Source organism: Vicugna pacos, chromosome 6 (assembly GCF_048564905.1).
Source record: "Vicugna pacos chromosome 6, VicPac4, whole genome shotgun sequence".
NCBI lineage: Eukaryota > Metazoa > Chordata > Mammalia > Artiodactyla > Camelidae > Vicugna > Vicugna pacos.
The window spans coordinates 50,474,351-50,498,722 of record NC_132992.1 but is presented as its reverse complement, the minus strand read 5'-3'; the positions used below and the strand labels follow the sequence as shown (position 1 = coordinate 50,498,722).

Genomic DNA, 24,372 nt, shown 5'->3' with positions numbered 1-24,372 from the left:
TCTGTGAAACTCTTTATTTCTCCTTCTATCCTAAAGGATAGCCTTGCTGGATAAAGTATCCTAGGCTGCATCTTTTTTTCATTCAGGGCTTTGAATATATCTTGCCACTCCCTTCTGGCCTGTAGTGTTTGTGTAGAGAAATCAGCTGAGAGCCTTATGGGGGTTCCCTTGTAACTCACTCTTTGCTTTTCTCTTGCTGCCTTTAGAATCATTTCTTTATCCTTGACTCTGGCCATCTTGATTATGATATGTCTTGGTGTGGGTCTATTTGGATTCTTCCTGTTTGGGACCCTCTGAGCTTCCTGTACTTGGATATCTGATTCCTTCTTTAAGTTTGGGAAGTTTTCAGTCATGATTTCTTCAAAAACCTTTTCAATCCCCTTTGATCCTTCTTCCCCTTCTGGGACCCCTATTATGCGAAGATTGGGATGCTTTATATTATCCCATAGGTCCCTTATGCTATTATCATTATTTTTTATTTGCTTATCTTGTACTTCTTCTGAATGGGTGCTTTCTGTTGCCCTGTCTTCTAGATCACAAATTCGTTCCTCTGCATTATCTAGTCGGCTTTGCACAGCTATTAGATCATTCCTCATCTCTGTCAATGAGTTTACCCATTGTACTTGGCTCTTCTTTATAGCTTCAATTTCATTTTTTACATATTTTATATCTCTAAACACTATCTCTTTTAATTCCTTCAGCAATTTGATCACTCCTTTTTTGAAATCTTGATCTAGTAGGCTATCGATGTCTATTTCATTGATCTTTCTTTCAGGGGATTTCTCTTGTTCTTTTAATTGGGAAAGGTTTCTCTGTTTCTTCATCTTGCTCATACCTCTCTGGCACTGTGGTTTATGGAGTTTCAGTTGTCTATTTTGGATCTTAAGGACTTTACCTATGTAATGCCTATTTAGGAATAGAACTTACAAAAAAAAAAGAAAAAAATAAGAGAGAGAAAGAATTTTAAAAGAAGGGAGAAAGAGGGTTTGAAAAGAGTGTGTAATGAATAATAGAAGAGCGAGTTGAAGCAGAGTATTAATCGGGTTGAGACGTCGTTTTAAAACCTTTAAAAAAAGGGGGGGGTGGGGAGATGAATAGATGTATTTGAAACCTGTGTCTAATCAATAACAGGACATCAAAACCCAAGAGAAATAGAAATGAATTAAGAAGTAAAAATTAAGAGAGTAATAGAAAATAGAACAGGTAAAAACAGATTTAAAAAAAAAGGTGGGGGGGAGTTGTCGGTGTTCTCCTGGAGTCTGTGTGCTTTTAATGTGAAGTCTTTCTGTCTTCGTCCTGTTTTGGAAGCTCAGCTTGTTGTTTTCAGAGGCCCTCCATTGGCGCCCTCTTCTGTGCTGCTCCCAGCACCTGTCGGCAAGCCAATCGCGCCTCCTCCTAACACGGGGTCAGGTGCAGCTCTCCTCTGCTGTGGGCGGGTGGGTCGCTGCCCCTCCGGATGCCGCAGTCAGATGTTGCAGACTGGCCAGGTAGGAGGGTGGGTCGTGCCCCCTCCCAGGACCTCGGTCAGGGGCTTTGTTCCTGCCCGACAGGCGGGGGCCTGCTCCCCCTCTACCTGCACCGCCGGTAGCTCCGCTGCTCTGTGCAGCTGCGCGCTCAGCCCTGGTCGGCGCTCCGCAGGTGGGCTCGGGGAAGACCAAGGGACAGCCTTGTCCCTGCTCCCAGCCAAAACCCAGCTCCTTGTTTGTCTGTGTGGAGCAAGCTCTCTGAGGGACCAGGATGGAAGGATCCTATCTGCCCCGGGCTGTAGGCCCGTCTCAGTTTGGCCTTTGAGGCTGCTAAGCCCTTCGGTGCGGATGCAGGTTTCGCCCCCGCGCCTCCTGGGTGCTCAGCGCCGGAGGATATGGCGGCTGTGCCTGAGCCCCGCCTCTCTTCCCCCGAAAAGTTTCGGCGGGTTTTCAGAGATGGGGGTATGCACCCTTCCCCCGAGAGCACGTCAACCTTGCTGTTTTATGGAGGACCCAGGTTGTTCTGCCCTGTACACCCACAGCCACGGCGCCCAGCCCCTTGCAGTCCCCCGGGGCTGCCTCCTGCAGCCGCCCCCGTCCTCCACCTGGCCCTGCCCGCCGCTGCCGGCCCGCGTCTCAGGCTGGGTGTCGGGGGGACGCTCTGTGCCCGTTTAACTTAGTTCTGTCAGACAAGGGCTGCTCTGTACAGATCCGAGCCCCGGAGGCTCCCTCTCCGTCCCGCTGGCCTCTCAGTTGGAGAGGGGAGACCCAGCGAGCGAGCGCCAGTCCTCCTTTGCTGCTCCCTCCCCGCGGGACCCATCCCGCGCTGCTTTGCCTTTTGTTCTTTCTTTTTTCCTTTTCTCCTACCAGATTTTTGGCGTCTTTATCTTTTGAAGAGGGCGATGTTCTGTCGGAGTTACGCAGGTGCTCTGGTTGGCTGAGTGGGTCTGTAGATGTGGGTCTTGGTGTATTTGTGGGAGAGGGTGACTTACGAGCGTCCTTCTACTCCGCCATCTTCTCCGTCTCTTCCCACTAATTTCTTAATTAGAGACAATTATGTTACCTATGTAAATATACAGCAATTGACTGAAGTCACAAAATCAAATAAATAACCAAAAATTGTCAGGGCAACATAAAAATATGTATTTATTGAAAACAGTTTACCGTGGACTCTAGCATTTTCTATTAGAAGTTTGATGTGAACTTGTTAATTTTACAGTGAGACAATAAGATTGCATCTTACTTAAAATAGTGAATGTATAAATTTTTTAAAAGAGTCAAAAATCCTTTTCATAAAGTGTCATAGTAACATCTTGGATTGCATGGATTCCTATTATCTGATAAGTTCAACATACATTTGTCTCCTTTTGATTTTGTATCCTCAACATGTACCATACCAGAAAGCACTGACTGAGCATATTTGATATCCTAGGGCTTCTTGGCATCAGGCATAGAAGCAGCATTGGTAGATGAACATTTGAGATGATTAGAATTTAGGTATTTATAATTTTCTTTACTAAAGAAATACAATATATGAAAACAACTGATGATAATACTGAAGTTTCAGATGTGTCTAAACCTTAATTGATAGTTGAGAAATAGTGCCTATGCCTCGTGTTATTTTTGTATGTTTTCACTACAATATTAGAGGACTTATGATTGTACTTTCATATAATTTCATATATAACATAAAATGTAAATATGCATTTATATAAAATATATAGACTATAAACAAATTTATGTATTGAATATATACTTATGTCATATGTAAGTATTTATACACATATATATTATTTGGGCATTATTCAGTCATTATGAGAGGCTGGTTATTGTATCTCTGTCACTTCCTATGTGATTTTGGTTTTGATATGTACGTATAAAACAGTAAAAAGAAAATGAGATACTTATATAAGATATTTTATAATGCTGTGTGTACTGGTTTTAATTTGAACCAGCCAGGTAGATAAAACATTTTAGGGGTTACCCTTCATACTTCAGCAGAAAATAAGCTGAACTACTTTCATCTGTGTCACTTATTTTCCTAAAGGAATTGAACTCAAAGTATAGGGCTATTGGTGAGATCCATTGGTTTGGGCCCTACTTCATGGTTTTACAAAGATGCGAATTTCTTCCAAACCCTCGGGGTGGGAGCGAGATGTTCTTAGAAATTTCTTAATGTGTGTCTGAACTAAAAGTTATATATTCTGTTGGATCGATAGTCTGACTCTTGGATAAGGAACATTGTATGGGTCTTTTAGTAAGCTTTAAGGAAGTGTAGTTTTCTCGTGGTTTGTATATAGCACAGTTTGTATAAAGCTATGGTTTGTGTAGAGCAGCCTGTCATCGTTTGTACTATGTGACTGGCAATCTCCCAATTATTTTCTGCACCTGCCATCCTTCCTTTAAGGCCCCACCTCACATCCTACACCTTAGATGAACTCATATCACATGTTATGTGAAGAATATTGAAACTATGAGATGGACTTAACAAATTGAGGACTGAAAGTGAGAAGTCAGACATTTTTCCTTTAAAAGTAAGGGCAATACACTGATTCAAATTAAATATATTTCCTCACATTTGCTGGCTCGAAAACTAAGTTGCTGGCTTGAAAGGTAAGTTGGGGAGGTGAACAACCTTATTGGAAACATTGTATTTTTGACATATATTGTGATGAATCAATTTTATAATAAGTATTTCATTTATATTTTACCTGAAATATAGTTTAGTTTTTCATATGCAGTTGATTCTAAATATTGTGAGATAAATCTTCACATTTAGTGTCAGGATGACACTAAGTATTCATGAGTTTTTGTGTAGATGTTGGTGTTAACTTTACACAGATAGATGAGCTTGTAACGTAATGTACTTTCAAACAGAAACCATTTATTTTTAAACTTCATAAAATAATTCATTGAAATGTAAATACTCTGATATTTTAAATACTGATGATGTAGCACTTTTATGATAAAGACATGCTAAAGTCTTTATGAATCATGCAGAGTAGCTTGTGAATATTTCATGCAGCTTCTGATAATGTTTCTGTTTAGAAGAATATGACTCTTGATTGTTTACACTCTGTTGAAGGTATGACTTCTCTCTTTAGTTACCAGAGCCAACCTATTTTCCATCATTCCTTTTCCACTCATTAAAATTATAGGATTGAAAAACATCACATTGGGCAGTCAAGAGTTTCTGTCAATGTATCAATCCCACTGGGCAGCTGGATTTTATGTTCATTTATATTTGTGGAATAAATATTTTAATCCCTACCAGATACTAACATAGGTAGTCCCAGGAGCCTGCTTTTGGAGGGTGGAGGCCCCTGAGGTGACAGAGTAGTGCTGACATTTCTCTGCTGGGCCTGGCTTTGAAGGTGAACCTGATTGAGAGCAGGTAAGAGTGAGGAGGAAGAGGGTGTGCCAGTCAGGGTTCAGTTACAGATAACAGAATCTATTTTAGTTAGTTTAAGCATAAATGGATTAATCTAGGTAATTAATTCCTTACAGAACTAATTTTAAGGGCAGCAGGAGAAGGCCCTAAGGCTGGTCCTACAGGAATGACTTCCAGAATAACACCACAGCATTTGCCCACCAAGGGAACTGTTTCCTCTATGCCAATCACAAAGTAGCTCTCCTAGCCAGTGGCTTAACAGAAGAAAAAAAAAAAAAGTAACTTAGTTATGATCGATTTCTCACAAAATACCTGTCTTCCCACTTGATTTGTTTTTGAATTCTTATTGATAAAACTGGAATTCTGTCTGTAACCTTAGTGCAAAGGAATCTGGTAAATGTAGTTTTTAGCTTTCTGGCCTCTGAATTACAAGAAGGCATCCTAGTCAAAAGTTGGAAGAGGTGATAAGCAACCCATGAACTGTATCCCATGGTCATAGGAGACAATTAGATGGGACAATTTCCCACCCACCTGTCTCCATAAACAATTTGACCTTCACTATATTTGGATAAAAGTAAAAATCTCTAATTTGCTATTGAAGACTTAATTCTTGAAGTTACTGAAATGTTGAAGATTATATTCTATTGATTTCTTTTTGTTTGTTTTAGGACAGGCTTCTTTGTAGACTTTTCTCTTTTAACTTTGGAATTCCTCATCTTCTCTCTTTTTTGCCCAGCATACAGTCTCAAGTTCCTTTTCTTAGTTCTTTTCTTGTCCCAGGAAGATTCAACCCCCAAAATTATAGAATAATTTTGTGCTTTATTCTTCATTTCAATTGGAAAAAATATTCTGGTAGAAATATAAGTATGTGCAAGAAATGTTACAGTGGGTCAGTAAAGGTACTTGGTGTGTTGTCTCTTTATCAAGAGTTAAAGCAACCATTTATTTTCACTTGTTCTTGGAGAAAGTTTTTTGGCCTACTTGAAATAAGCCACCTTAGTGAGTTTCTGTTAGTAACACCAGACCAAGACTGAAAACAGACTGATTTCAGATAGAATGGAGCCATCCTAACTCCCACATATAGTTGTAGGACCTTGGGCAAATCATTTTACTATCTTTGGCATCGGTTTTCTAATCTATAAAATGGGTACTACCAATTAGGTACTTCGGTATGACTGTCGCAAGGATTAAATGAGATATTATAATAAAGCATTTGCCAGAGTAAGCTCTTAATAAATACTGGCTATTTTTAGTAGAAACACAGAGTCATACAGATGCCTGTTGAAATCCTAGAACCACTTGTTACTTGATTGTATGGTCTTAAGAAAGTTAGTTAACCTTTCTGAATCTCACTTTAGTCATCTGCAAACTAAGGGTAATCATATTTTCTTTTAGGTTTATTATGAAGACAGTGACACAAAAGTGCCTAGTATAGAATCTAACACAATATTAGTTTCTACATCTTCCGTTTCTAAGCTTTTTCCAAAATTGAAACAAGTTAAATATAAATTCTTACAACATTTTACCGTGACACTATTCTAGTGGGTTGAAATGTTTCACATATGTTTGAGATTAACATACCATTAATGTTATTCTGTAACCACTGAAATCAGGCCACTTGCATGGGTATTTAAAATGGTAGTCTTTCATTTATGTTATTTTTGAGGGGGAGGGTATAGCTCAGTGGTAGAGCACATGCCTAGCATGCACAAGGTCCTGGGTTCAATCCCCAGTATATCGATTAAAATAAGTTTATAAATGTTTTATTTTTGATACCTCAGTTTAGTTTTGCAAGTCTTCTTGTTGATAGCTTTCTTGCATTGAATTTAAGTTCCAAGTCAACAGCTGTGAGTAAAGACCATTTGAATCTCTGAATCTTGCAAGGTGCCAATAAAATGTCTTATTGTTCTTTTTCTTGTTTTTCTAGGAGTTGCTCAAATATTTTAGGGGAAAAATGTGTTTACCATAGATTGAAAATATACCTATAAGAATTGGAGATGTTAATTTCTCTTTCTAGTTTCAGGTGCCCAGAAAAATGCAGAGGGACAGATAATTCATTCTCAAATATTTTCTTAGGCCAATTTAATGTAACTTTTTTGGTATTTTAGATAAATTATTAGAAAACATGAAGTAGAAGTTTACTGAATTATTTATTTGGCACAATCTGGCTAGATTTGTTTGTTAGAAGAATACCAGAATACCATAATTACAAACATCTCTGTCAAGCCTACATGCCGAAAGACATTCTCATTTTTCTACTAGTGTGCTGGCGGTTTTTTTTTTTTTTTTTGTATCTCAAATGGCAAAAGTTCATTTGGTTATCTAATGAATAAATTTAAATATGGCTTTAGTAAAGTGCTGTCTTGGAATGAGTGGAGCAGAGCAATTTATTTTTTATTACATTTCTAATACTCTGCAGTGTCTGCAATATTGGTATTTAATTTAGATTACATTCTATTATAAAAATTATTAAAGAAATTACTGCTTTGCCTTCAACAAGATGGAGAATGATGGTGAACAAGTCCCATAAGAAACCCATAGGGAAGAAGATGGAAAGCTAGCTGTTCAGTAGCACCAATTTAAAAAAAAAATCCTTAATTGTTAAAATTTGTGGTAAAATAAATATTGATTATTAAATAGAAAAGTGCTAAATTTACATCAGATAAAGCTTTTAAAGTTCTGGAAGAAGTGCTCTAGCGAAACTTGGCTACTCTCCTGTATTTATTCACTCAAATTACACAAAAGAAAATGTATTTGGAATATACTGTATGCCATTACAGCAGCTTCCTCTTCATAAAAATGACATATAGATAGTTAAGTTGTAAAGGCTCAGTTTAATGTTTCATTTATTTTTTATCCAATGGTTTATTTCTCTCATGAGCTGGCACTCAGATCTTTTAGATGCTTTAAATATAGCATTTCCAATGCATGCAGTTTATTTTGGGGGGTACTTCTAATTGTTTCTTCAAGGGTATTACTTTCATCATTTTCCATTTGGAAAAACAGAGCAGATTTTTTATTTATAGGGTCTGCAAATGTTAAAAATGGATTTCTTACATTTGTCTAATTTAATTTTTTTATGACAAATTGTGCTTGGCTGCTAATTATTCAATGCAGAAATAAAAGTCACTTAAACAAAGTAAATATCAATTCTGTCTAGAAAATAAATCTAGATGTCCAGAATACAGAGATGGTATGATACCTTCATGGTGTCAGGAGGGACCCATCCTTAGCGCATGCTTCTACCTTGGAGTTTGCTCATGACCTAAGATGGGTCCTGGAGTCCCATCTATCACATTTGAATTTCAGGCAGCAAGGAAGAAAAAGGAAAAGGATAAAATGGTCTAGGCCCTTCTCTTGTAAGGAGCTTCTTCAGAGGGCCTACACAACACTTCTGCCACAAGGTGTACATGTGTGGAGGCAGAGTTAACCTGGCAGGCCTGGGAATACCATGCTTAGAACGGCCTGTTTGAAAGGCTGGTCCTTGGATGGCATCTGGGAATTTGGATTTCAGGAAGAGTCACACCATCTCTCTCTGATTAGAGTGGCTCATTGTGCCTAAATTGCTTCTGCAAACAGTACAATTGATGTGGAGTGCTTGCTTTACTTTTGCAGACTGAATTTTGGTATATGCAAGGTAGACAGTGCCTATGTAATCAGCCCTCAGTAAAAACTGAGCTTCTAGTAAGCTTCCCTGGTAGAATGTTTCACAAGTGTTGTCATAAATTAATGCTGGGGGAATTAAGTGCCCCCTTTGTGACAACATGGGGAGGAGATTCTTGGAAGCTTGTTTCTTTTTTCCTTCAAACTTCACCCCATACACCTGTCCCTTTTGTTAATTATGACTGTATCCTTCACTGTAATATGTCATAGTTATGAGTACGACTACATCATGAGTCTAGTTAAGTCCTAGTGAGCCATCAAACCTAGATACGGTCTAGGGAACCCCTGAAAAGACATGAAAATTCAGTAAAAGACTATGCCACCACTCCTCAAGTCATAAAACACATTAAAAAAAATCTGTCACAGATGTGTTATTTTTGGGCACTAAGATTAATAATACGATTTTGTGTTTTTATTGGCCTTCTCTTTTCATCAAGGTGACTGCAAAGTTTTGGGTCTGAAAGACTGGAAGGATGGGGTTGCCATTAACTGAAGTGGGAAAGATGGTGAAAGCTGGTTTGGGGGAGGAGGAGATTACGAGTTCATATCTTGATCAATTTCTGATGTTACATTGAAGATGGAAGGCAGATGGTGGTGCTAGAAGGCTGAGGTTCAGGAGAGAGGCCCAACCTACAAATACTAAATTAGGACTTATCATCATGTAAGTGGTATTTAAAGTACTTGAGGGGATGACCAAGGCAGTTAGTGTAGATGGAAGAGGACCAAGCTCTAAGGCAGTCAGCCATTCAGAGGTCAGGGAGATGAAGAGGAGCCAGCAAAGGACACTAGGAAGGAGTGGACAGTGAATAAGTAGCTAAACAAATCTCTTTCCAGTTACCTTGTGGAAAACTTGGAGAATATCTTTTACACTTTTTCCTATTTTTCTATAGCTTATATGGAATATAGTAATGTAAATATTTAGATTATGATTAAAAATGAAGTCAAATCTTTACATTTCAAGTATATTTGATTATATTTAGCACTGTATTTGATATTTTTATACCAGCTGTATTGCACTGCTGATTCGTTTAGCAGGCTTTTCTAAAACTTGGGTGGTTTTCGGATAAACTAATTCATAACTCACGTCACCTATTCTTCTGTTTTTATTTTTATATTATTTTCCTCCAGTATTGCCAGCTCTGTTGAATGAATTTATCTTTATAAATTTTTTTTCATTTATCAAAGTTAATTTTTGTCATGTGTAATACTGCTAATTTCTAATTCAATAACAATTTAAAATTTGACGGTAGAGAAGTATCATTTGATTGCTTCCTCTAACTTCAACCATCCATATTCAAAGTAGAATTCCATGCTTGTAAAGATGAATTGGAAAATATTTTGATATATTTATATTATATTTATATTTATATATTTTATATATATCATATATTATATTTATTAATATTTATATTAATATTAATATTAATTAATTTTAAAATACAGAATTTAAATAAAATCTCTGTGTATACTTCAAAATGAAAGTGGATGAGTAGACTCAACTTCCATTTGAAGAAATATTTATTAAAAGATCAACACCTCAGTTAGCTGAAATTCATTATTATATTTTGGGTCCCTTGTGGAATAGAATTTTGTCTAATTTATGTTTGCATGGTCAGCAGAATTACATGCTAGGAATCCATTCAAGCAACAGTGGTTTTGTTAATTACTACTATATCCTAGGTTCGGTGCTTCGGACTGGAAACCCCAAGATCAAGAACAGTCTTTGCTGTAATGGCTTGTAGTTTATTAAAGGCAAAAGAGTTAGGTCTGGTCTTTTAGCAATGGAACTTGGTGAGGATTCAAGTGCTAGTGATTTGTTAGGGAAATGCTATTAGGAGAAACTGTTAATGGGGTAAGAAAGCAGGACAAAAAAGAGGAGAAGCTAGCAAGAGTGTGATTTTAATAGATTAGCCTCAACCTGATCCTGCAGAGGAGCTCTGGGGTGTAAATGATGCTTCAGAATCTGTCCTAAGGGAAACAAGGGAGCTGGGCTTTTACATCCCCTCTAATCAGTCATTGGCTGGGAGCCGCCGGATAGAGACGGAATTCTGAAGCATTTCCAAGACTGCCTCTGAGAACAAAGTGGCTCCATAGCGCCAAGAGGGCGTCCTCGGGAGGCACACAGAAGCAGCACAAAGCGCCTCAGAATCGGGCAGAGCACCAGTGATCTCTGGCAGCGTATGAACAGCTAATCTCTGTCACGCGGTGAGTACTCCCACAAAGGGACCTGCAAGGTGCTATGGCAGCAAAGAGTACAGGATGAGACAGAGCTTTATGAGGGAGGGGAGGTTTTCCAATGATATGATTTCTGGATGGTCAGAGGGAGTTAAATAGATAAAAAGTGAAAGAAAAGAGGAGAGCTTTCAGGTCAGAAGGAGCACAGAGTCATACAGTCATGGAAGAACTGGAGCTGTAACATGGGAGAAAAAAATTCTTTCCTTTTAAGCTTGTCATGAGATTAAAATCAATTGGCTGACAAAATAAAAACTTTATAAACTTTTAAAGAAGTAACATCCTGTTTCTGGTCGTTTGGAATCCATGACTAATGTCTTGGTTATGCTATGAAAGAAAATCCTTCAACAAGGAAATCTACAATAACCCTCCATGTGTATTTATAACCATTTGCACCAAGATGTACCCTCTTCTGTCGCCTTTGGTTTGAAATAATGCTAGCAGGTCTTATTGTGGTTCTCACATACATATAGGAAGCTTGATGTTAAAGATAAGCACAAAATTGATTTAGCTTCTCTCACTGTTTATTCCCACAAGAGAAGAGTAAATTCTTCAAAGTTTAAGTTCAAAAGAAAAGCCATGGCCAAAACAAGGATGAGAATACTTAGTCTTCTGTGGTTTAAGAATGAAATAACCATACCCTCGCCGCACCCATTTCCTTTTGTTCCCAATGCATTTACTTTGATGGTTCCCTCTCCTTTACCGTTCCCTTCTTTGGCTGGTGGGAAGACCTCTGGTTGATGTTCAGACTCTCTTTTTTATTTATTGCTGAGCTTCTTATTTGTACTATGCACACTGAGAAATTCTTCCTTACCCCACTGTGGACATATATCAGATAGTAAGTCTAACTTGTAGAAATCTTTTAAAGCTGTAAATTGTATTGTTATTAGTAGTAGTCATATTAGTAATGTTAGTAGTAGTAATAATCTCATACTCGGGCATACTAGAAAAATACAGTGTTTTATGCAGAGTATACAAGTTTTCAGGTTAAATTTTGTTGCTTTGTCAGGTAACTTTTTTTATAAAACTATATTTAGAAACAAGTGTGACATTTTGCTATCATGTATGGTAGACTGATACAGTTTATTAAAAATTGAACCTGTCTTGTGCCACTGTGAATTCTACTTATTGTATTAAGTAATTCAAAAAGAACATATTTTCTCAATTTTTTTTTTGATATTGGTCCAGGATAAGAGGATAACCTTTATTTCCAAAACTGTAAACAGCACTTAAATCATACCTTTATACCTTTCCAAACATACTTTGTTTAGCTCCCAAACATTTTGGTGGCAAATCACCCTAATAATTACAACAGATCAGGTGATGTTTATCTTACTTTTTCTCTGGTTTTCTTTTCTGGTGAAGGATCCTCTTTCAGAGTACAAACAATGCTGGGACAAAGCTCAGATATGTCTCTACAGATTGACCTGAGTTTATAAAGCCTAACTCCATGGCAACTGATAGACAGTATCTTCAATTCACAATCCTCAATCACTAGACGTTAGTTACAGGGGAGAACCTAGAAGTCTGAGCATTATCAAGGGCTAAGTCCTTATTGAGTTCGTAGGATCTATGCAATATACTCTTTTGGATTCAGCCAGGTCTCTATATGATCTGTGCTTCAGGTTTTTAATATTTTCTTAAGTTATTTCAGTCAACACTGATTTCATTTAAGACAACATAAAAGCAATGCTGTTTCAGAAATACTGTTATATCAAAACGCAAAGTATAAAATTCTCTGTCAGGAGTTGGGTTAACTGTAAGCTAAATGTTATGATCTGCCACGTAGGAGTATCTTCAAGTTGTTTTTCTAGGTAGAGTGTAACAATTAAAAAGTATCTCATAAATTCTGGTATCTTTTTCTGCTGTTCATGTTATTTGTATGGAAATGGCTTTTTATTATTGTTGTAACAGGATTTAAACACAATCATATTTAATAATGCAACATATCTGAATATTGGATATATTTTATCCTCATTGTAGAACTACCAGTTGTCCCAAATACCGCCTCTTCTCTTTTTCCAGAGCTATTGAACCAATAGATTTTAGCAGGAGGCTGGAAGGGAGCTGCTGTACATGGTAAACAGTACATTTCCCAGCCTTCCTTGTAGCTAGGGGTGGGTCTATAACCATATGAGGCAAGCTGAAGTGTCCTGAAGCAACATCCTAAAGCCTCCTGTAAAAGACAACTAGCGGGCATTTTTTTTTTTTTTTTGTCTTTCTCTCTTTCCTTCTGCTAGGAATGGGATGTAAAAACTGGGTCTGTAGCTGCTGTTTGGACCTTAAGCTGAAGCAGCACTTGGTGGGGAAGGCACCTCTAAAAAGCCTGAGTCCTTGAGCAGAGCCATTAAGTTTGCACTGGCCTGCCTCACTCCAGATTTTTTTTTCTTCTTTAACACAACAGAATCTTTTACTTTGTCTAAATCAGTTATTTTGTCTGTCTTATTGTTAGCTGAATCTAATCTTCACCATTATATCCACCAACCCTTCAAGTTTAACCTAAGTCCTCTATTTTCATTTAACAGATGCATGTAAATCATCTATGGAACTAATTTAATTGCTGGGATCCAGAGTTGAATTATTCATACAGTCTTCCTATGGTACTTCTTGTCTATTTTATTGTTTCCCCAATGACATTCTGTTTACGTAGGCCAGACTAGCCCAGAAGAGTCTTCAAGAGAGGGAATTAAAAATAAAGATGAATTGTTTCTACTTGTGTTGATTAACAAGCAGTAGTCTAGGGTGGAGCCCAGCAACCTACATTAAATTAAAGTGAGTTAGATGAGTACTAGTTTGTTCTCTTTCTTTCTTCCTTCCTTCCTTCATACAGAAGGTACTTGAGGTTTATATTTTCCTGTTTGTACTCCTTTTGCTGTATGCATGGATTGTATATGAAATGGTTTTCTATTCATTGATTTTTAGACAGTTAGCAGTTTTCTTTTTAATTTTCCCTTTGAACCATGCATTTGTCTTTTGATTATTTATTTATAACTGTATTGAATTAAGTCCAGATGACAGCCTGTACTACCTCTGAATTTTTAAGTGATTAAAGAATTTAAGTGATTAAGAGTGGTGGTGGTTGTTTGCTTCCAAGTACATGATCAGTTTTGTAAATGTTTAAATGGGCATAAGGAGAAAAAAAATCCATTATTGTATGGCTGGAAGATATTCTGTATTTTTAATTAGTCGTAAATGTTAGTTATATTTTCAGTTCCTCCTTGTCTTATTTATTTTTTTAACTTAATAAAAAAATTATATTATCTGAAACTGCCAGTTCTCAGAGAGGTATTGGAATTTCCCACTGCAACTGCATGTTTCTCAGATTCTTCTGTTTCTAATTTTGTTTGTTTTATAATTTTAGCTGCTCCATACTTGACTGCATACCAATTAATAATAATATATTTTCCATCAGTTGTACTTTTTAACATTACATATAGTAATGACCTTCTTTCCCTGTTAGTGTTGTAAATTACAAATTTCTTCCTATTAATTTAATCTTACTGTATATTCACTTCTGATAGTTTACACATTCCAGATACCACTTTGTCCTTGCGTTCTTTTTCAATATTAGCTATATATATGTATATACACACAGACACAGACACATGCTTACATATGTGTGTGTGTATATATATATATATATGATAAATAGCAATAAACTTGTTACTTTTAAATTCAGTTATTTTACATACATAAAATATATTTATAACTATGTATCATTATATATAGTTATTATATACAATTATAATTATATATTATATATAATTATATATGTATATATATTTGGTAAACAGTGTATAACTTGTTGTTACTTTTAAATCCAGCCTAATAGACTCTTGTAATGGGCGAATTAAATTTAGTCACATTTAGTCTATGACTGATGCAACTGGTTCCATCTTACTCTATGGATATTCTTTATTTAAAATTGTATGTTTCTCTTTTCCCTTTGTTCCATTTTTGCTCATTTTATCAAATTTCTATCCTTTCCTTTGTCTCATTTTCCTTGCATTACTGGAGTTGTCCATTTTTCTATTATTTTCAGCAGACTTTTATGATTCTTTTGGTATTTGTAAATAAAATACCTACTGTTTCTCCCATAGAGACACACCCTTCCCCCTTCCAACCCTCCAAAAGTTGAAGATTTTAGACAGCTTACTTCTCTCTTTCCCTTTCCTTTCATTCCCGTGAGCCGTCAAGGATTTTATCTCCCCTTTGTGTCCTACACCCACTGCAAACTCCTAAGTTTTGCTAGGATGTTACAAATCCCCTTATTGTATGTCCCTTTGGTTTTAGTAAACTTTGTTCAGTACTTAAATTGTATAGTACCCAGGTGAGCCACACGTAACCCTTAAATGAACATATATTAATATTAACTTCTCACCACCATACGGTTTTCTTTCTCTTATCCAAATGCAAGGCCTCAGATCCATTTTATTTGTTGGGTGGCTGGAATATTTTCTCAACTATTTTTGTCAGGTGAGGTTCCTTGAACCCTGAGGTGACTGAATGTTTGCATATCACTGTATTTTTTTCTTTCACACTAAGAGGAAACAGATATTGGCTGCTGGCTATTGGGATATAGGCCCTCCTCCCACCTTTTCCAGTAAATACAGATGCTGTTCCACTGTCTTCGAGAGCTTTCAGTGTTGGAGATGAGAATCCTGAAGACCAGCAGACCTTCAGTACCACCCTAGGCTCATCAGTTTGAATTAAATTTGGCTTTTAGTCATAGGAAACCATCCCCCGCCCCCCAGTAAGACCTAAGATAGAAATGTATTTCTCTCCCATGTAGAAGTCCAGAACTATAGAGTTCAGGTTAGGTAGGCACAACTCTGTGATACCAGAAATTTGGATTCTTCTGTTCTATTGTTTCTCTGTGCTTCACTTTCATTCCAACAGTTCATGGTCCAAGATGAGACCAGCAGAAATGTGCTGAAATGAGCAAACTGTGGAGTGCTGCTTCCTTATGAGGACATTTCTGCTTAAAATTCACTGGCAAGCACAATGGATTGCTGGGAAATGTAGTCTTTTTCTTGGGCGGCCTTGTGCATGATGAGTAATTTGGGGTTCAATTACTGTGGAAGAAGGAGAGAGTCAACATCAGGGCATGAGCAGGCTCTGACACATTATAACAGTTTGTTCCTTCTGCCTGAAGCCTGTACAGTTTTCTTTGTAGACTTTGAGGTCACAGCTTTTATAAGTATGTTTAGGGTTTTTTTCATCAATTAGACATGTAACTTGGTAAGCCCTCTCAAGGAGTAAACTTAAGTCTTTCCGAAGCTCAGAAATATTTCCTTTTAGTAGTTGTATTCTCTTCTGTTTCTTTTTTAACTTTATAGTACATTTTTATTTTAATTCTTTCAGTGATTACATTCAGTCTGACTTTAGAGTTCAATCACTTTATAACCACTTCTGTATCCTTGACACTTACATTGTTTCCAGTGTTGTACTATTATACATACATTCTTCTGAAATCTTGTGCAAATGTTAGGTAAATTTTTTACCAGATAATTGCTAAGCAAAGATCTGAGTGTGTTTCCATTTTGGGGCATAATTTACAAGATTCCCCTCCAAAAAGGAAGGTTCTACCAGTTGACCCTTCCAACCCCAACTATGACACTTCAGCAATACAAGATATCATCTGTGTTTGTAGCTATTTGATAGATGAAATTTGGTTTTTCATGTTTTTATTTATATTTTTTAAATGATAGAGGTTGGATATCTTTTTACTAACATAATGCCTGCTTGTAGTTCTTTTTCTTCCTCTTGATTTTGTGTTCTTATCCACTAGCTTATTCATCATTTAGTGCACTGTATTATATATGCATTATGAAAACTAAACCTCAATTCTGACATTGTTACCTATAAAGCATTTCTGCCACTTACTAAATAAAGTACAGTGGTTTTCTCAAGGTAAAGGACTTGTGTGATAGTTTTGTGGTAAATTAGCCACTTTTTTCATAGAATATGTTTTTGCTTAAAAAGATGATTATTATACAAACAATGATTATTCAGACTTGGGTATTTAGCAGATATTTTCTCAAAACTGAGTGAAGTGAAATTATGGTCCCAAATGAGGTACCTTAGGTATATTTTTACTAATAATTAAATGTAAATTTTTAAGAGAAAAATTGGAATTTTTTAAAATCTGCCAACATAAGCATGACAGCATCCCAGCACTGAAAGTCTCTTCTGAAAAGATTGTTGATGAGATTAATATATGTGATTTGTATTATACAGTGAAATATGTCAACATTTGGAACATCTGCATAACTCAGTGAATTCATATTTTTCGAAAGATGCTACAAAATCATGTATGAGCAAAAGATCCATTAAAAGTGCAAGATAGACCAATGGATTTCAGTGTAACAGAGTGCCAAAAGGAAACTGACGTGGCTTCCATTCTATTTTGCAATCGAATGTTAGGAAACTTAACACTTGAAAAGTTTTAGTGTAGTGTCAGAGAAGACCGTCCACAATTATCTGAAAAGTCTATTTTAATACCCCTTCCTTTACAACCAGATATCAGTATGAGGTGAGACTTTTCTACAAATATTTCGAACGAAATAACATCTTGCCACAGATTGCGTGCAGAAGCTGATATAATTATCTGGCCAGCTCTTTTCTACCAAACCAGATATTGAAGAGATTTGCAGAACTATAAACAATGCCATTCATTTTATTCATTAATTTTTTGTTTTGAAAAGAATTTTCCTGATTAAAAATGTTCCTTATGTTAATGTCATCAGTTTATTAATAAAATTTAAAATGAGTTAATAATAAAGAGTTTAACATTGCCTCAGTTTTAATTTCTAAACAATAATTATGGATAGATGTAATTCAAATAAACAAAGGAATTTGGGGTCCTTAATAATTTTTGATAGTGTAAAGATACTCTGAGACCAAAAAGTTTGATAACTTCTAGTCAATATAGTAATTTCTTTTCTAGCTCTCTCTTTTCTATCTCTGTTTCTCTCCCCCTCTCCTTCTCATTCTCCCTCCTTCTTTCTCTCCCTCTCTGTCTCTCACACACACACACACACACACACACACACGTATGCACACACAGACTCTTGCTCTCTCTCCCCCTGCCCCCACCCCCTACCCTGTTCCTGGACAATTCCTCCAATTCCCCATACTATAACAGTACCATACAACTAAATTATTGTCTTAATATCATATTTTTATTATCTGAAAGTGCTGGGCCATTTCCAAAAATCTTTTATCTTGAACTTACTTTTTATTTTCTGAAATATATACTTTTTAAAAGCAATTTTGGTACTATATTGTGGTAGTCAAAGATAACTTGGTATCTTAATTGGAATTGTATTTCACTTGTATGTTAGAAATATCTATTTTAGAATTAACATATCTCTATACAAGAACAAAAATATTTAATTTGTTTATTTAAATCTTCTTTATTTGGTTACCTGTGAATTTTGAAATTTAAATTAAAATAGAATCTTAGATTTCCCCATGGAAATAGTACTTATCAGACCAATGTCCTTGTTATACTTTATCTTTTTATGAGCATATCAATAATCGGCTTACAAACTGCTGGAAATCAGGAATTATCCCATTTGTTTTTTGTGTATATTTTCTGCACAAAGTTTTTGGATAAACATATATATATCTTTGTGATTTACTCAATTTTATTAATCTCTATGTAACATTTTCATTTTATTCACAATTAACAGAAAACGTGGTTATGCTGATACTGTAATGCTTTGGAGAACTTTTTAAAGATATGTTTAATGTAATTAGATTGTAAATTTTAATTAACATTATATGAAAATAGTGTAAATAATGGCAGTATTATAAGATTTCAATTTTGATGACCTAGTCTCTAGTTGCATTTTTCCATGTTTCTTCATTTGCGTTTGACCAGAGGATTTCTATCAGTAGTTTTTCAACCAGAATATAAAAACCAACCAAACAAAAATATATTATACATCAGGGACAATGAGAGAAATAAACCCAAATTTTCCTATTTTGTATCACTTTACTGTACCATCATGTGGCTTTTGTTCAGGTTTTGTAAGCTAAAATATACAAAATTTGAGTTGAATGCCAGTCTTTATTTCTAGTAAAAGCTAATAAGTCTGTTGTACACAGCTGTGTTTAAAAGAATGTTTAAGGTATTGTTTATAATGGAATGTTTTAGATATTCAGAGTGTTTTGGCAGTTTAATAGAAATGTTCTCTTTGGAAAAGTTTGCACATTTTTTGAAAATAATTATTGATGTAAAGTGAATTCTAATTACCAAAACAGACAAGTCATTTGTGGGCTTATTAAAGCAAAGGCATAAAAAAGAAACAAAAACCGGTTTTAACAACCAGGTGTATAAAATTGCACATAATCTCAATAAGCCATTGTGGTAATATGCTTAAATTATCCAAATCAAATAGAAAAATTTAAATAAAATACTGAAGCATGTCCAAAAAGAAATTGCGAGCCTGCCTGTAGTACCTGTACTAAATAAATAAAAAGTGCCTTGCAGGGTTTAGAAAATATGAGAGAAAACACTAAGTGCTCAACAAAAAGAGAAACTGTCATATTTCCAATGTACTACTTATATATATACTGTCTTTGTATTATATTTATATTATCCTTCACACTAATTAAACTATTGATGAACTCTGTGCAATTGAACTAGAATTACACTCACTGCACAATGATGACACTGCATTTACTATTTTATAATTCAGTTATGTGTATAAACTTTTCTTCTTAATTGTCAATAACTTGCCAAAATTGGCTTTGTAGTTCTTCTAAAAGCAACCTCTTCAAATGAGTATTTGATACTTAGTTTTTCAGTGAGAAAACCAACCTAAAGTAACAATCTTTGTTGATGCTTGCTCAGATCAGGTGGACCAAAACAGCAGGAAGTGCCTCTGACAGATTTCAAGACTCAAGTGTCTTCAATGAGACTTTGAGGATTACAAATATTCAGCGACACCAAGGAGGCCGGTATTACTGTAAAGCAGAGAATGGCTTGGGGTCCCCAGCAATAAAGTCAATCAGAGTGGATGTATACTGTAAGTATATTTCCCAGAAAACTCTAATTAAGTCTACTACACATTTTTTCTGCCCTGCAACTTGAAATCTATTTTTTATTGTCTCTGTTGAGAAAAAATATTCCAAACAATGGAATTCTATTTAGTTGAGAATGAAAAGTATATAAGGTGATGATAGCTCATGTAACATATTTCCTGAAAAATCTCCATTAGAAAATTTAATACTTTTATGATTGAACAATACATATCAATTATAGAACACTTAAGAACCAGATTAATAAAACAGTAAATATTACTGAAAATCCCACTAATGACTGTTAGTGTTGAATGTATATACTTCTTTCCTTTATATTAAGTATGTAAATGCATATTTATATTTGTATAAAAAGAAGGATCATGCTATACATACTGTAACAGGTTTTGTCAATTTTACCTATGTGTAATTTCAGCTATTCTCATTTTTTTAAATGCGTATCACGTGAGCAAGTTATTTGAACTGGCTTGTGAAAGACCAAAATCTTTGCGTAGACTCTGGTTTTGATCCAACTCTGTTGAAAGTAATCAGTACCTAGTGCGACGCTGTGCCACCTGAAAAGTGTCTGTTGATTTATTTTCGTTCCTGGTGTCATTTTTCTACTTTTTTGCTGTTAGCAAATGCATTTAAAGTCCTCTTGGTCTCCTTACTTTCTTCCACACGAATTAAGGGCCTACATTCAGTCTGGTCTTGTGCGTAGGTATCTATCACTCCATTGTCTTATTATCAGAACTTTCATTTTATTTGTTAAATTTCTACTGTTAGAATAAAAGGATTTTTTAAAGTAATTCAGATGTAAGTAGCAAGTGAGGAATTCCTGATTTTGTAACTACCTATCTTTCATTCTTCCCTTTTTTCTTTTCTTTCAGTGCAGGGCAAGTGTTGCACAGTAGGGAAGGAATTGTATTTATACATGATCTGTTTATCAGATCCTATGCTTAATCTCATTTACTTATTCAGGGTGACTGAGAAGTGGGTGACAAGGCTGCATTTGGGATTCATCTTCCACATTCAGGTGCTTTCACTGTCCCTAGAAGGGATGAGAGAGAAGACACCCATGCCCCGTTCTCTCTATCATTTCCTGATCCCTTGGACACCCCTGGCGTAACTCAGGAACCTGTATCCCACGTGCTTCTCGTCCCCTGTCCTTACTGGCCTTTCCCACATGCTTCCCAACAGTATGGCCACTGGCCCTCCCACCCTGATCAAATATTTTCAGTAACATATACTTTATAAAAAAATACTACGTTTAGTATTTTTGTTCGTATATAATTTTAAATGACACTAAGTTTAATATAAATGAATTAAATACTTCTAGAATATATCTTTTCAAAGCATACAGCTGTGCTTTTTTGTTACAATTTTGATCCTGAAGTTTTAAAATACACTTCCATTCCTTGGACACAAGTCTAAAATGTGAAAAGTTCTGAAGATTGAATGGGTGTGTTTTGTTTTGTTTTATTTTATCGGTAACTTTTCTCAGCAATACCTGATGTGAACCAGTTTGATGGCAACATCTAACCAGAAATGACTTGAATACAAAAGTAGAAAAGACTTTCTGGTCTTTATTTACCCTACTTTGTATGAATAATCATGTTTTGCCCTAGAAATAACGTTTTTCATTATACAGTATTGCCACAGAGCCTGCCGAGTGTACCGTATAATGCATAGTATATGTACTGTATTATCTTCCTAAAATCTGAAATATTCTGGAGAACATCCCCTTAAGGTTTTGAATAAGAGATTGGGACATGCATTGCCACTACAGTAAGTTTGGCAATAACAATATTGTGTTGCTGGCTTAAAAATCTAATACAAAGAAGGAAGTGACATTTTTAAAGACTTAAATATAGTCCTCTCTTGTCCTCTTACTACAAAGCCTTTTAGGTACTATTCTGTACTATTCCCACTCTTTCTATTTGTTCACATCTCTTGCTGTCCAGATTCAGTGGTGCCCCAGTATCTTAGTTCACGTTGCGCACTTGGGTGGAACTGATGAGCAGTGTGACTCTCTCTGGTTTTCCCAAGTCCTGTTCTAAGGCCTGTGTCACCTTCCAGGTAGCCATGCTTGAAGGCACCAGCTCTGTTGTCTTCTCCTTTGGCCTTTGTTGGGATTTCTCCCATACAACCTGAACTTGGCAAACACCTTGTTCTGTGTTAAGTGAAATGTCACTGTGGTACATACCATAGTGAAGTACTGCTTTCAGGATGTTTTTGATGGCAAAGATTTATTAGAAAGTTGTCTGAAATTATTTGAGAGAATGACATGTATTAAATTATGGACTCTATGAATAAATGTGGCATTTCACTAACAGAAATTTTCCTGGGAATGCCTTACCTTCAGCTCCAGAGATCTTATGATAATCAAGACATGGGTTTTAAGTAGTTACGCCTATTTTGAAAGCTTGGGGTAAATAAATTCCTTTAAATAGTAAATTTTCAAACATGTTTTGACTGACAAGAACACTTTACAATAGAGAGAGCTAGGCCTTTTTGGGAATCCATGTGTTCCAAAAGTAACCTTGACTGAAAAACACAGCTTTTAGACTCAGGCATGTTTTCTCTACATGAATCTTTATAATTTAAAACCTGTCCTATCATTGTCAATAGGAACATGACTAGCATATTAGTGTTGAGTTTTAAAAACTTGGCAACCTTGAGGTCTAAAATTGGATTATAGTCTAAAGATTCGTCTGTTACTTAGGATTTTGATTTGAAGCTGGACAGGTTTACTGAGTAGATACTCATTTTTATAAATCATAAACAAGTGAGCAACTTTATTTCAGGTACTTATTTATTTATGCCTTAGCTATTTTTGGAGATGTTAAAACAATAGGACTATTCTTTTTATGTTTGAAGCCATAGTTTTAGAATCATCGACTGCACTGTAGATTTCTATTTCTTTTTTTTTCTAAACTGGTTCATCAACGTTGGTAGAACTTGGAACACACAATGGGTATAGAATACAAAATACAAAAAAAAAAGTCTGTGGGTAAGGATCATATTTGCAACAACAAGCTGAGGCAGACTATGGCTTGGAATTAACAGAAATTCTAGTAAATGGTATTAGAATTTAGCCTTGAATCCCTTGTGATACATGGTCTTTTAAAAGTGCCCCATAAAACTATTAATTTTATAGCCATCAGTAACTCTGGAGAGATTTTGTAATAGTGAAAATTATCTTTCATTAAATCCCGTATTCTGATCATAAGTTTCTTCACTTTTTAGCTAATACCTACCTAAAATAAAGTTTAGTGCTAATTCCTCATTATTTTGGTGAGGAAAATTTATTTTCAGAAGAGGAGCCTGCTACAGTACTGATTGATCTAAAATGAGGTGATTTTTATTAGATAAATATTTTGAAATATTTGTGACTCTACATTAGCATTTTGATCAATTTGGGAAGATTTATTAAATAAATTAATAATGTCTTCCCACAGAACTTTCTAAGATTTCTTATAGTAGAAAAATTGGACCATGTAGCTTTCATAAAACAACTACCAAATGTATTTTTTTCTATTCAACCAAGAATATGGTTTGCTTTGTGTTGTTATTTTGAGAAGATGTAACTATGTTTCTCAGGTTATTATGAGTATCATTTTGACTTTTAAGAATTATAAAAACATTCCAAGATGCTTTATGAAGTATAATTCTTTAAAAAGTATATTTATAAACAAGCTGATTTCATAACCACATAACTTTTTTTTTTGTAAAATCTGACCTACTCATTTATACACATATTTCTGACCAAAAGCTAATCAATTACAATTCTTTTGCTGGGAAATCACTTCTGAGGGTCTGAATACTAAAAGCTGTATATTAAACAGAAACATGTAGAATTAGTTCTACTTAAACCTGCTGTTTTAAAACATACACATTCTCTTTGTCTTCTTCCTGAAACTATACTAAAACCACAGTAAAGGAGTAAAACCACAACAATAACAACCAACAACAAAACATATCAACAAGGATAGAGGGAATGGGAAAGGAGATGACAGAAAAACAATTTTGAAGGAAAAGACTCAGATCAGGGAACAACCATTGTTTAGCATACTAAAGAAAACTTGAATCAAAGCGGTCAGTATGGAGGACAGAACTAGGCATGTAACATATGTTACAGAATTCTCAGAAAGCTCAGAAGTTGGGGATACCACTTAGCTTTTACAGTGTAATTTAGTCTAAAAACAGAAGAGTTGGTTCAAAGTCTATGTAAGAAGAGTTCCATAACCAGATCTCCTTCTACATTTCACAGAATTTAATGCCTACCTATCTTGCATTGCCCACTAACCTCCTAGTCAAATTCCTATGGAAGACACAAAATTTTATTTTTGTGAGATATTGAACCAGAGAAACTTTGAACTAAGAAACCTGTAGTCATCAAAAACAAGAGACAACATACTCTTAAATCAGGGTTATTAAGTGAAAGTTTACATACTCATCATAAGCCCTTCTCACACTTGGTTCTGAGAATGCCTTTCCAGCAGAATTTTGGAGAATTCCTACCTAGGAACACTGATGAACTCTGGAGAAAAGGCTATGGATCCTGACAAGTAGGGTCCTTGATGAAAT

At 35.5% G+C, this 24,372-nt stretch overlaps 1 protein-coding gene across 2 annotated transcripts in view; it reads left to right on the top strand.

Moving 5' to 3' along the window:
- MDGA2 (MAM domain containing glycosylphosphatidylinositol anchor 2) overlaps positions 1-24,372 on the top strand; it is a 417,841-nt gene that overhangs the window by 79,689 nt on the left and 313,780 nt on the right. The window contains exon 3 of one of the 2 annotated variants that reach the window (XM_031679006.2): positions 19,621-19,790. The gene's annotated coding sequence lies outside the window, so the exon portion shown is untranslated. Of the gene's footprint in view, positions 1-19,615; positions 19,791-24,372 lie in introns of both variants that reach the window. The other variant, XM_072962999.1, reaches the window with a different exon arrangement.